Raw genomic sequence first — 12,784 nt, forward strand, 5'->3', positions numbered from 1 at the left:
CGGAGAAGTCCAAGGTCGCAGGTACGGGCTGTACACGCCTCGCACAAGCAGGACCGCTGTGGAGCGGGGTGAGCGCCCCTCGCCTCGCTTGAGATCGACTGCCTCCAGTGGCAGTGGCCGTGCTGAGAGAGGCGTGGTGGGGCAGAAAGCGAGTGAATCCCTGAGCCGAGGCGAGATTTTGGGAGGGCCTTTCCTGCAGAACGAAGGACTCCGCCAGAAACTCATGTCGCGGTGCCCTTTCTCCAGCCGTGTGGTGCTGGAGGACGTGGTGTTGCCTGTCTTTGTCCCATCGGACTCTGGGAGTTCCTCTTCCAGGGCAGACGGCCTCTCGGGTTCTCGGATTAATGCTTTCCTCGGAAATGATGATACTGCTGGGCAGTCCGTTTGCTCTTGCACCGGCCAACCCAGCACAATCCTGCTTGTGAGACCGCAAGGCTGGTATTTGAGGGCTCCGTGGCACCCACAAGTAAGGCAAGCTGCTTTGTGGGGCACCAGGGATTGTTTTGCACAAGGAAAGCTACTGCGAGGCATACAGCCTTAAGGAGGCTGTGAGTTAGCCTAGATGAGCTGTGTCTGCGAGCCTCTCTGTCCCCGCATCTTCTCCAGCACAGTGAAGAGATGTAGTAGCTACAGAGAACGTTCCAGGTACAAGCAGGACATCAGGAAGTGCAGTGGTGGTATTATTATTTTTATTTTTATTTCCCTTGGAAATGAAATTGGGTCCTCACATCCAGCTTTTCAAGTAACTTTATCTGGAAGTAGCAGAGCAGCGTTCCTGAGTACGTAGTTTCACGCGAGGGGACGACTGTACAGCCTCCCACTTGCATTGGAGAGCAGCTCAAACTGGAAGGAGCCCCCTGTTGCGGAGATGCGCTCCATAATGCTGGTGTCTATGGCCGTCAGTGAAGACAGTGAGAAGGTAAATGGCTTCCTGAAGCTGTCTTCCCCCGTGCTGATCTGCAACCTGGAAGGTTGTTTTCCTGTAGTTATCAATTTTTTGCTTGTACTTGAAATGAATGGTGTGAGTTTACCTCCTGACTCCTGAAGCTTACTTTTCTCTCCTTTTTCACAAGGGATAGTGAACAGCAGGCTGCTGAATGCACTCTGGACATGCTCCGTCCCAGTGGCACACATGGGTGATCACAGCGCTGCAACGCTACTCTGTGTTGGTGCGGCCTCCCCTCGAGTACTGTGTACGGTTCTGGGCACCACAGTACCAAAAAGGATGTGAAACTGTTGGAGAGTGGCCAGAGAAGGACAACGAAGATGGTGAAGGGCCTAGAGGGGAAGACGTACGAGGAACGGCTGAGGTCACTTGACCTGTTCAGCCTGGAAAAGAAAAGGCTGAGGGGAGACCTCATCGCGGCCTACAGCTTCCTCACGAGGGGGAGCGGAGGGGCAGGCGCCGATCTCTTCCCTTTAGCGACCAGCGACAGGACCCGAGGGAGCGGTGTCAAGCTGTGGCAGGGGAGGTTTATGCTGGATATCAGGAAGAGGTTCTTCACCGAGAGGGTTGTCGCGCACTGGAACAGGCTCCCCAAGGACGTAGTCGTGACACAAAGCCTGTCAGAGTTTAAGAAGCGTTTGGACTGTGCTCTTAGTAACAGTAACAGGTAGTAGTCAGAGTAGCTTGGGTGCAGGAGACGCAAAAGGGGCCTTTCCAAAAGGCCAATTATTTTCCCAATTTCTTATCATTCTTCCGGAAGGACTGTCGGTATGTACTCCCCTGGGCTACTTCAATTTTCGAAGCTCGATCCACTTCTTCGTTGTTCTGATGTTCTTCGGTGGCACGATTCTTAGGTATGTGAGCATCTACATGACGTACCTTTACAGCCAGGTTTTTCTACCCGGGCAGCACTATCTTGCCACAGGGTAGCAGCCCAGATAGGTTTACCTCTGCGCTGCCAGTTGTTCTGTTTCCAATGCCGCAGCCACCCCCACAGAGCATTTGCCACCATCCATGGGTCAGTGTAGAGATACAGTACTGGCCATTTTCCTCTTTCAGCAATCTCTAGGGCCAGTTGTATAGCTTTCATTTCTGCATACTGACTCGACTCACCTTCCCCTTCCATGGCCTCCACAACTTGTCGTGTGGGACTCCACACAGCAGCTTTCCACTTCCGATGGCCCCCTACCACACGGCAGGATCCGTCAGTGAACAACACATACTGCTTTCTGTCTTCTGGCAACTCATTGTACGGTGGTGCTTCTTCAGCGTGGGTTACCTCTTCTGTCAGCACTGCGAAATCCCTGCCCTCCGGCCAGTCCATGATCTCTTCCAGGATTCCTGGGCGGTTGGGTTTCCCCATTCGAGCCCGCCGTGTAATTAACGCTACCCACTTACTCCACGTAGCGTCGGTTGCATGACGTGTAGTGGGGATATTCCCTTTAAACATCCAATGTAGCACAGGTAGCCGTGGGGACAAGAGGAGTTGTGCTTCTGTACCAACAACTTCTGAAGTGGCTCGAATCCCCTCGTATGCTGTTAATATTTCCTTTTCAGTTGGGGTGTAATTGGCTTCTGATCCTCGATAGCCCCGGCTCCAGAAACCCACAGGTCAACCTCGAGTTTCTCCTGGGGTCTTCTGCCAGAGGCTCCAGGTGAGCCCATGCTCCCCAGCTGCAGTGTGAAGTATGTTTTGCACAGCTGGTCCGGTATGGACAGGCCCAAGGGCTACTGCACGAGCTATTTCTTGTGTGAGTTGTTCAAAGGCCTGTTGTTGCTCGGGGCCCCACTTTCGAGTCACTCGATATAGATCCTCTTCCGAGTCACTCGATATAGAGGACTCACAAGCTGACTATAGCCTGGCACATGCATTCTCCAAAATCCCACAAGGCCTAGGAAAGCTTGTGTTTCTTTTTTGCTACTTGGCAGAGACATAACCGTTATGTTGTTGATCACATCCGTCGGAATGTGGCGACGTCCATCCTGCCATTTTACCCCCAAGAACTGGATTTCCTGTGCGGGTCCCTTGACCTTATTCTGTTTAACAGCAAAGCCAGCTTTCAGGAGAATTTGAATTATTTTCTTCCCTTTCTCAAAAACTTCTTCTGCTGTGTTACCCCACACGATGATACCATCGATGTACTGCAGGTGTTCAGGAGCGTCCCCCAGTTCCAGTGTCGTCTGGATCAGTCCATGGCAAATGGCAGGGCTGTGTTTCCACCCCGGGGCAGTCGATTCCAAGTGTACTCAATGCCCCTCCAAGTGAAAGCAAACTGTGGTCTGCATGCTGCTGCCAGAGGGGTGGAGAAAAATGCATTAGCGATATCGATTGTAGCATACCACTTTTGTAGCATACCACTTAGCTGCCTTTGACTCTAGTTCATACTGGAGTTCTAGCATGTCTGGCACTGCAGCACTCAGTGGTGGCGTGACTTCATTCAGGCCCCGATAGTCCACTGTTAGCCTCCACTCGCCATTAGACTTTTGCACTGGCCGTATTAAAAGGCGAGTGAGTCTTGCTGATCACTCCTTGGCTCTCCAGATGATGAACTAACTCATGGATAGGGATCAGGGAGTCTCGGTTGGTGCGATATTGCCGCCGGTGCACAGTTGTAGTCGCAATTGGCACCTGCTGTTCTTCAATCCTCAGCAATCCTACAGCAGAAGGGTCTTCTGAGAGACCAGGCAGGGTAGGCAGCTGCTTAATCTTCTCTGTACTCAAGCCAGCTATGTCAAAAGCCCACTGGTACCCTTTTGAATCCTTGAAGTACCCTCTCTTGAGGTAGTCTCTGCCGAGGATGCACGGAGCCTCTGGGCCAGTCACAATACGGTGCTTTTGCCACTCATTCCCAGTTAGACTCACTTCAGCTTCCAACACAGTTAGCTCTTGGGATCCCCCTGTCACACCAGAGGTAGAGATGAGTTCTGCCCCTTGGTGGCCTGACAGCATTAGGGTACGCTGTGCGCCTGTGTCCACTAAAGCTTTATATTTCTGCGGTTCTGGTGTGCCAGGCCATCGAATCCACACAGTCCAGCAAATCCGGTTGTCCCTCTCCTCTACCTGGCCAGAGGCAGGGCCCCACTAGGCCTGGTTGGAGCATCTGTCAATTAATTCTTCCAAATGTGAAGCAGAGGTCTCTTCGTCAGGGTCAGGAGTAATACTAGCCCTTCTACTGCCTCTGGGGGACTGCCCAACAGAAACTGGGGCAGCGATCCTCCTAGGGGCCTCTTTTCTTGCTGCTGTATCTTTCCGCAGTTCATGTACCCGAACAGCTAGGGCCGATGTCGGTTCACCATCCCGCTTCCTCATATCTTCCCCATAGTCACGTAAATAAAACCACAAGGTACCCCGTGGTGTGCGTCCTGGATTCTCCCTTGCTTGAGCCGGAGAATGCTGGCACTTAATGGCTGAAAGATTCTTCCATCTAGGTGAGGAGGAACTTATGTGTTCTTCTAACCATTGGGACAGTCTCTCCACGGCTGAAATACAGGCCCGTACTGGGGCAGAGAGATTTTCTTCATATTTATGAAGCTGGTTGGACATAGTATCCACTGTTGGCCCCATCCCCTCCTCCCAATCCGTTGCTGCCAGTGTGCTGGCATGTGATGAGGGTGCAGCCCGTACCAACTTCTGCCACACGGATGCTGTGCACTGGACTTCATCAGGGTCTTTAGGTGTCTGGGCATTGTCCAAATCACTATAAATCATCTCCAGCACAGCTGATTCCCACAGGTGCTGGATACCTTTATCCACAGTGGTCCACTTGCCTACTTGATATACAATATCTTCCTTCTGGGGATACCTTTCTTTCACAGCTGCCAGGAGTCGCCTCCAGAGGCTGAGAACCTGTGCCCCTCTCCCAATTACTCTATCAATGAACCTTTCTCTAGAGAGGGATCCCAGCTGCTTGGCTTCACTGCCTTCTAGTTGTTGGCTACTGGCCCCAGTGTCCCAGCATCGAAGCAGCCAGGTGAGGATGTGCTCACCTGGATGACCACTGAAATCCTTTCGTATTTCTCGCAACTCGCTTAAGGATAGAGATCAAGTGGTTTCTGATTCATTTATGGTTTCGGTCTCTTCTCCCTGATGTTGTTGTGATGACGCTGCTTTAGAGCTGCCTGCCTTTTTCTCTTCTCCCTCCTCCTTAGGAGGAGCTTCTTCCCTTACTAAACGAGCTGACTTCCGTTTCCATTGTTTTGTCTTGCCTATAGGGGCGACTGATGCCATAGATGGTTGGTCCTCTGGGGTGGTCACAGTCTGTGTTATCTCGTCGTCAAATTCAGAAACCTCCCCATCCCCTTGAGGGTGCTGGGCAGTGATAATTGACATTTGATAGGCGTAAGCCAGACCCCAGCAGAGTGCAGCAAGCTGATGGAGTTCTCTGGTATTGCCAAGGTCAGGGCGTACGTCTTTCAAACATTCTACCAGTTTTCTTGGATTTTGCACTTGTTCAGGGGTGAAGTTAAGAACCATCGGAGGAGAAAACCGTGACACGTACCTGCCCATATCCCCCCACACACCTTGCCACCCACAACTACTTTGTCTCGGGGCAGGTCCTTGGATGATATTCTTAATAAATTGTTTGACCTTAGGGAGGAAGAAAAACACTAGAACTAGTAACAGGAGGATAACATCCGACCAAGGGTATCCAAAATACTCAAAGGCTGCTGCAATTAGCCCACAGGGAGAGAAGAAGAAGGCACCACCCCCGATATTATTCACAAATTGACTACTAGGGGAGAAAAAGAAGGCGGTGTAATTCTTAATATATCCAAAAAGATAATCTCCAGGAGACCAGAATGATAACAATACAGGGCCTGAGTACCAGACGAAACTGAAGGCCAGCATGTAACAGCACAGCATGATAAAGAAATCAAACACAGATTTCAACACGTTCTCCGATCGGATATAGAGGAAAAACAAAGAGAACAGAGAACGGACTACATACAACATAGTCACACTAGTGTCTCGTGTCATAGTCACTAGTGTGACTATGTTGTATGTAATAATACAATAAAAATATTAACAATACAATACAATAACAATACAGTACAATAAAAATATTAACAGCAAACCGAACATTGTGACTAGCAAGTATGTTAGTTATAAATACTTTAATCAATTCTGCTGTTATCTCAACCCTCGAGCCCCACGTTGGGTGCCAAAAAGGACTGTGGTGGTTTTACTCAGGTGGGCAGCCGAGCTCCACCACAACCGCTCTCTCACTCCACCCGCCCCTCCCCCAAAGAGGAAGGGGGAGAAAATACAACACAAAGAGCTCGAGGTTTGAGATGAGAACGATTTAATTAAAGGGAAAGGGAATGGGGAGAAAAAAGAAACAAAAGAAGCAATAAGGCCGCGCGGAAGCACAGAGAGAAAGAAAAAAAAGTTATTCTCTACTTCCCATCAACGAGCGATGTTCGGCCACGTCCTGGGAAGCAGGGCCTCAAAACGCGTAGCGGTTGTTCAGGAGGACAGCCCCCTCCCCCACGAGAGCCCCCCTTTTATTGCTGAGTGTGACATCAGGTGTTATGGAATATCCCTTTGGTTGGTTTAGGTCAGCTGCCCTGGCGATGTCCCCTCCCCATCACTTGCCCACCCCCAGCCTGCTGGCTCCTGGGGGCTTGGAGGGAGTCCTGATGCTGTGCCAGCACTGTGCAGCAATAGACACAACGCTGGAGTGATACCAGTGCTGCTCCAGCTACGACCGCAGAGCACAGCACTGTGTGGGCTGCTGCAGGGAAAGGTGACTCCGTCCTAGACAGACCCAACACAGTCACCGAAACCCGCAGTTTGCAGGCCCAGGGGCTCCTTTGTAGGGACCAAGCCCTTTTGTTCAGGGCCCTGAAACTGCTCTCTGGAGACAAAGCTGGCTTCTCATTACTTACACCCTCGCTTTTATGGCCCAGGCTGTCATTTTCAGGGCGCAATGCCTTATCTTTAGGGCCCCTTAGTTGCACTGTGAGGTGCAGAGCTGCCTTTTAGGGTACAAAGCCTTATTTGTGAGGAAACACCCCGCTTCTTCAGGTCCCAAATCCTCACGCTAGGAGACAAGGCCTCAATTTGAGGGCCCAAAGCCTCCTTTAAGGGTCCAAACACCCATCTGGAGGGACCGAAGCATCACTGTAGGGTCCAGTCCGTGAGCCAGAGACTCCAAAGGCCCAGGGTCCAGGTCTAAAGCCTCACCTTGACGACCAGGCCTCCCCACGCTCCCCCTCCCTCCCCATTTTAAGTCTTCAAAGCCGCATTAGTAAGCCCCCGTGTTTCCTCTCTAGGCTCCAAAGCCTTCTTTTCAGGCCTGTCATTTTCAGGGCGCAATGCCTTATTTTTAGGACCCCCAGTTGCACTGTAAGGTGCAGAGCTGCATTTTTAAGGTGCAAAGCCTTATTTGTGAGGAAAGCCCCCTCCCTCCCCATTTTAAGTACTATAAATATGAGGGGTTAGAGGGGGGTTGGGTGACGGGAAGGGTTGTGTTGTCGTGGTGGCTTGGGGGCTTACTGTACCCACCCCCGCTAACGTTTGCTCTTTTGTCAGCTTTGGATCCGAAAGTGGGATCTTAACACGGAAAACACAGGGGAGACTTTACTGCTCTCCACATCTACCTTAAAGGAAGTCGTGGGGAGCTAGGGGTCGGCCTCTTCTCACAGACAACTAGTGATAGGACTAGAAAGTATGGCCTCAAGTTGCGCCAGAGGTTTACTTTGGACATTAGCGGTGGTTTTCTCGGGTGGGCAGCCAAGTTCCACCGCAGCCTCTCTCTCACTCCCCCTCCTGAATAGGAAAGGGGGAGAAAAAACGATACAAAGGGCTCAAGGGTTGAGATAAGAATGGGGACATTGCTCAACAATTATTGTGACAGGCTAAACAGACTCAGAGAAGGGAGACATTAAGAATTATTGCCTATTACTAACAAGCTAGAGAAGTGAGGAACAAAAGAAAGAAACCCAAAACACCTTCCCCCCATCCACCCTCCTCTACCTCTTTAACCAAGCGGAGCAGGGGAATGGGGGAATGGCGGTTGTGGTCTGTCTGTAGCACTTTGTCCCTGCCGTTCCTTCTCGGTCACTCTCTTCCCCTGCTCCAACGTGGGATGCAGTCGTTCCCAAAGTGATCCTGCGTGGGCTTCCCTCAGGCAGCAGCTCTTCAAGAACTGCTCCAGATACGGGTCCGTACCACGGGGTCCATCCATCAGGAGCACACTGCTCCAACCTGGGTCCCCCACGGGCGGCAGCTCCTGCCAGGTCACCTGCTCCTGCGTGGGCTCCTCTCCACGGGCTGCGGCTCCGGCCCGCAATCTGCTCTGGCGGGGGTCCTCCACAGGCTGCAGCCTGCTTCAGTGCAGGTCCACCTGCTCCACCGTGGCCTCTTCCACGGGCTGCAGCGTGGAACCCTGCTCCACCGTGGTACTCCGTGGGCTGCAGGGGGACAACCTGCTTCACCATGGTCCTCACCACAGGCCGCAGGGGAACTTCTGCTGTGGTGCCTGGAGCACCTCCTCCCACTCCTTCACTGACCTTGGGGTCTGCAAGGCTGTTTCTCACTCCTCTCTCTCTCCCAGCTGCTGTTCCGCAGCAGTTTTTTCCCTTTCTTAAATATGCTCTCACAGAGACGCAAACAACGTCGCTTATTGGCTTGGCTCTGGACAGCAGCAGGGCCCTTATCTAAAATGGGGCAGCTTCTGGATTCTTCTCACAGAGGCCACCCCTATGGGCCCCTGCTACCAAAACTTGCCAAGTAAGCCCACTACAATTTCTTCTCAGAAAGAATAGTCAGGAATTGGAACGGGTTGCCCAGGGAAGTAGTGGAGTCACCTGGGGGTGTTCAAGGAAAGGTTGCACATGGTGCTTAGGGACATGGTTTAGTGGGTGACATTGGTAGTAGGGGATAGTTGGACCAGATGATCTTGAAGGACGTTTCCACCCTTAATGATTCTACGATTCTGTGATTCTAATTAGGAGGCTTTGAACCCTGATGGTGAGAGTTGGCGAAAGGAGTCAGGGCTCAGACTGGACTGTCAACTGCAGTAAAGACGATTAAGACCGCTGGCTTTGTAACGTCTCTTGCTGATGTCTGGGGGAGACAACGAGCTCTGGTCTCACCCTGCTCTCGAGAAACTCTGTAGGAGAAGGACGTGAGGAGGGAGCAAGCTGTGACCCAAACGCCAGGTGTCCTGCGGCTCTCCCGCAGGGCGGCAATGCTGGCCCAAAGGTGCGGTGCAGGCGCCGCCACTCCAGGGCTGCAGCCCTGTCCGAGGGACATCTCCGCTCCTGCCTGTGGCACGGGGAGCGTTGCCAGCAGGCCGAGGGAAGCAATCCTTCCTCTCCGCCGCGTGTCGCGGGACCCGGCATTTGAGCCTGTGCCGGCTGCAAGAGCGGCCATCCTCTTGCTTGGGTGCCGAGGGCCCAGGCCCCAGCGTGGCACCTCCAGCCACCCCTGTGAGGCGGGGGCTCTGTCACAGCGGGTGCCAGGTAGCTTTGGGCGTCCCTGCCCAAACGGGGGGCGTGCGGTGGTGATGTCACAATGGCTGGCCATGGTGACCCGCGGGGGCGAGGAGCATATAAAAGGCTGCTGGGCTCGGGCCGTGCCTCAGTGCGATTTGGTGAGTTGGGGAGAGGGCAGGGAGGAGGGGGCTGCCCGGGGCTGCCGAGGGAGGAGGGGTTGCACACCTCGGGCCGTGCTGCAGACTCACCCTTGTCCTGCTTCTCCCTCAGGGTCGGCAGAGGAGCGTGTGGAGGAGAAACCCCAGCACCGCTGGGGCAGTGACTCTCCAAGTGCTCGCTGTCCAAGTGCACCATGTCTGAAATGAAGCGGAAGGCTCCCGACTCGAGGGAGCAAGGTGAGAGAAAAGTATCCCGTCCCACAGGAGGGCGGGGAGGGGCTGGGGGGGCTGCCTGTGGCCGAGAGGGGAGGCAGGGGCAGGCAGGGGCTCCCCAACCACCCCGGGGCAGGGCCCCTCTGCTCCTTGGCAGGGGGGGCCCAGGTCAGGCTTTGGGTGCCTGCTGGGACCCTTGTGCCTGCTGTGCCTCCTTCCCCTCCACAGCCTCTGGCCCTGCCCATCAGCCAGCATGGCAGGGACAGAACAGGCCCTTGGGGACAGTCCCTCAGGGACACCTGGCCCCGCAAAGGTGCTCAATGGCTGTGCCATTTGTTCTCTCCCCTCCAGCATGCATGCTGTGTGGCCGGGCAGATGCTGACCCGAACATCTGCGGCCCCAGACACGAAAGGAATGGACTCTGTGCCCACACGTTTTGCCTGGTGAGTTCCCCCAGGGTTCCCGTCAGCATCCCACCAGGGACGGTCCCTTCAACTATGACCCCTAACGAGATCCTGCTCTTTTCTACAGTATTTTGTGGATAACCTTTCACAGCGTGGAAGCATGCGCGAAGACATAGAGGGGTACCGTCCTGACGACATCCGATGCGCAATCAAGCGGGCATCCCAGAAGGTGAGGACCTGATGGGAACAGGGAGGTTTGGGCCAGGAGATGCTCCCGCGAGCTTAGCCTGGACCCCAAGGAAGCAATCCCAGCCTTTCCAACCCGCTCCGGGACAAACTGCTGCTCTGGCAGACGAGCCTTGTCCGCCAGGGGGGTCTGCAGAGCGTGACCCAGCAGCGCCCGCGCCCTGTGCCCTGCCCTGCCCAGGGGTGTGGGGCCAGCGGTGGCGGCATCGAGCCTGGTGCTAATGGGGCTGCTGTGTTCTTTTCAGCAATGCTTCGTTTGTGGCGAGCGAGGGGCCACCATCACCTGCACGGAGACAGGCTGTGAACGCAGCTTCCATCTCCCCTGCGCCTCGGAGGGAGAATGCGTCACCCAGTTCTTTGGGCAGTACAGGTAAGGGCTGCCAGCAGCAGCCAAGCAAGAGAGGACCCCACGCTGGTGCTTCCCAGCAGCCTGGCAGAGCCGGAGGCAGCGCCAGAGCCTGGATGGGCCTGGGGCTCCTTCACGTTCCTCTGCCCTCCTCGCCACAACCGCGGCAGGCCCAGCACTTCTCACCTTGCCCTTCCCTTCCCTCTCCCCGCCAGGTCCTTCTGCTGGGAGCACCGCCCTCAGCAGGCAGTGCAGGCAGCTCCGGAGCAGGACACCATCTGCATCATCTGCATGGACCCTGTGGGGGACAGCAAGTCCTACCACACCATGGTGTGCCCAGCCTGCAGTCACGCCTGGTTCCACCGGGGCTGCATCCAGGTAGGAGCCCTCCCCTCACCCTGCGCGCACGGCAGGTGCTCAGCAGCACCAGGGCCCGCTCACCTCTCACCGCATGTGTTTCTGCTGCAGGGACAAGCTATGAGTGCAGGCATTCTCTGCTTCCAGTGCCCCATCTGCAGAAACAAGGTGGAGTTCCGTTCCGAAATGTCCATCATGGGGATCCGAATCCCAGTCAGGTTGGTGTCCCTCTGCCCTGCTCTCTAGACACGAGGGCACAAGCGCTGTGTATGGCCAGGGACTGGACAATTTCCCTCCCTTCTCTTGCAGAGGACCAACCTGGGAGGACGGCAACGCCTTTGCATCGCTGCTAGAGAGGCACCAGCGCTGTGATGTCAGCGAATGCCTTTACCCACAAGGCAGGGAGCAGGCGGAGGGACAGGGGTGAGTTGCCTCAGCAGCCATCTGGGGCTCTGCCCACGTCCTCAGCCTCAGCACATGCTGGGGGAGCCAGGACAGAGCACAAGGGATGTGCCAGCCACTCCCTGGCTCAGACACTTTGTCCTCACACCCACAACTCTTTGCTTCCCCAGGCCCTGGCAGCTGCTCCTGTGCCGCTCCTGTGCTGCCGAAGGCACCCACCGGCGCTGCTCCAACTTGACCAACAGCACAGGCACCTGGGAGTGCGACAGCTGCGCTGGCGTGGGCACCAGCAGCCAGGCAGCACCATGGCCATTACAAGGTATCCCGGTGACTGACAGTACAAGGCGGGAGAGAGACCAGGCGACGATCCGCCATGTACTTTGGGCACCAGACACCTTTAACCAGCCCCAAAGACGCCATGAGACCAGTGCTGAGAGCAGCACTCACAGCCCTAACGCTGAAACAGCACCAGGAACCTCCAATCGCCCCACGGTGCCCGAAGGCAGACTCCCCGCCGGCCAGCGGGGGCGACCCCAGACAAGAAGCTGCTCACCGCTGGAACGTCCAGCCCCAGATCCCCAGAGCCGGCCCCGAAGACGACGCAGGAGCAGCCACGCACCACAAAACGGTGCTGGGAGCAGCAGCAGCACCAGATCTGCCAGGGGGGCGGCATCGGGGTCCCCCAGTGGATCCCCAGGGCCTAGGCGGAGACGACGCTCCAGCCAGCAGGGGACGGCCCGGACAAGAAGCCGCTCCCCGTTACAACATCAGGCCCCAAATACCCAGAGGCAGACCCAAAGACGGCGTGGGAGCAGACGTGCTACAACCCCCAGTGCTCAGGACAGCAGCAGCAGCAGCTTTGAAAGCGAAACGGCACCGGGGTCCTCCAGCGATTCCCCGGTGCCTGAACGCAGCAGCCGCTCCAGCCACGCCGGGCCAGTCCGGATGCGAAGCCGCTCCCGGTTACAACATCGGGCCCCAAATCCCTACGGCTGGCCTGAACAACGCCACGGGAGCAGCCGTGCTCCAGCCCCACGTCCTGGCTCGAGTCCCCAGCCGCCATCACAATAAAGCTTGCTGCCAATCCCATCTGTGCTGAGAGATCACATGCGCGTCGGCTTCAGCCTCACTCGCACGACTAAGCCGTGTCTCCCTGCTTCCTTCCCTCCCCCCCATTAGATTGATTAGGAAAGCAACGCAATTCCAGTAAGCACGTTTGGCTTAATCACATTGACCAAAAGGGGTTACGATCTACGCAGCCAGACGTGTC

Source organism: Anser anser (genome assembly GCF_964211835.1).
Source record: "Anser anser genome assembly, chromosome: 12".
Taxonomy (NCBI): Eukaryota; Metazoa; Chordata; class Aves; order Anseriformes; family Anatidae; genus Anser; species Anser anser.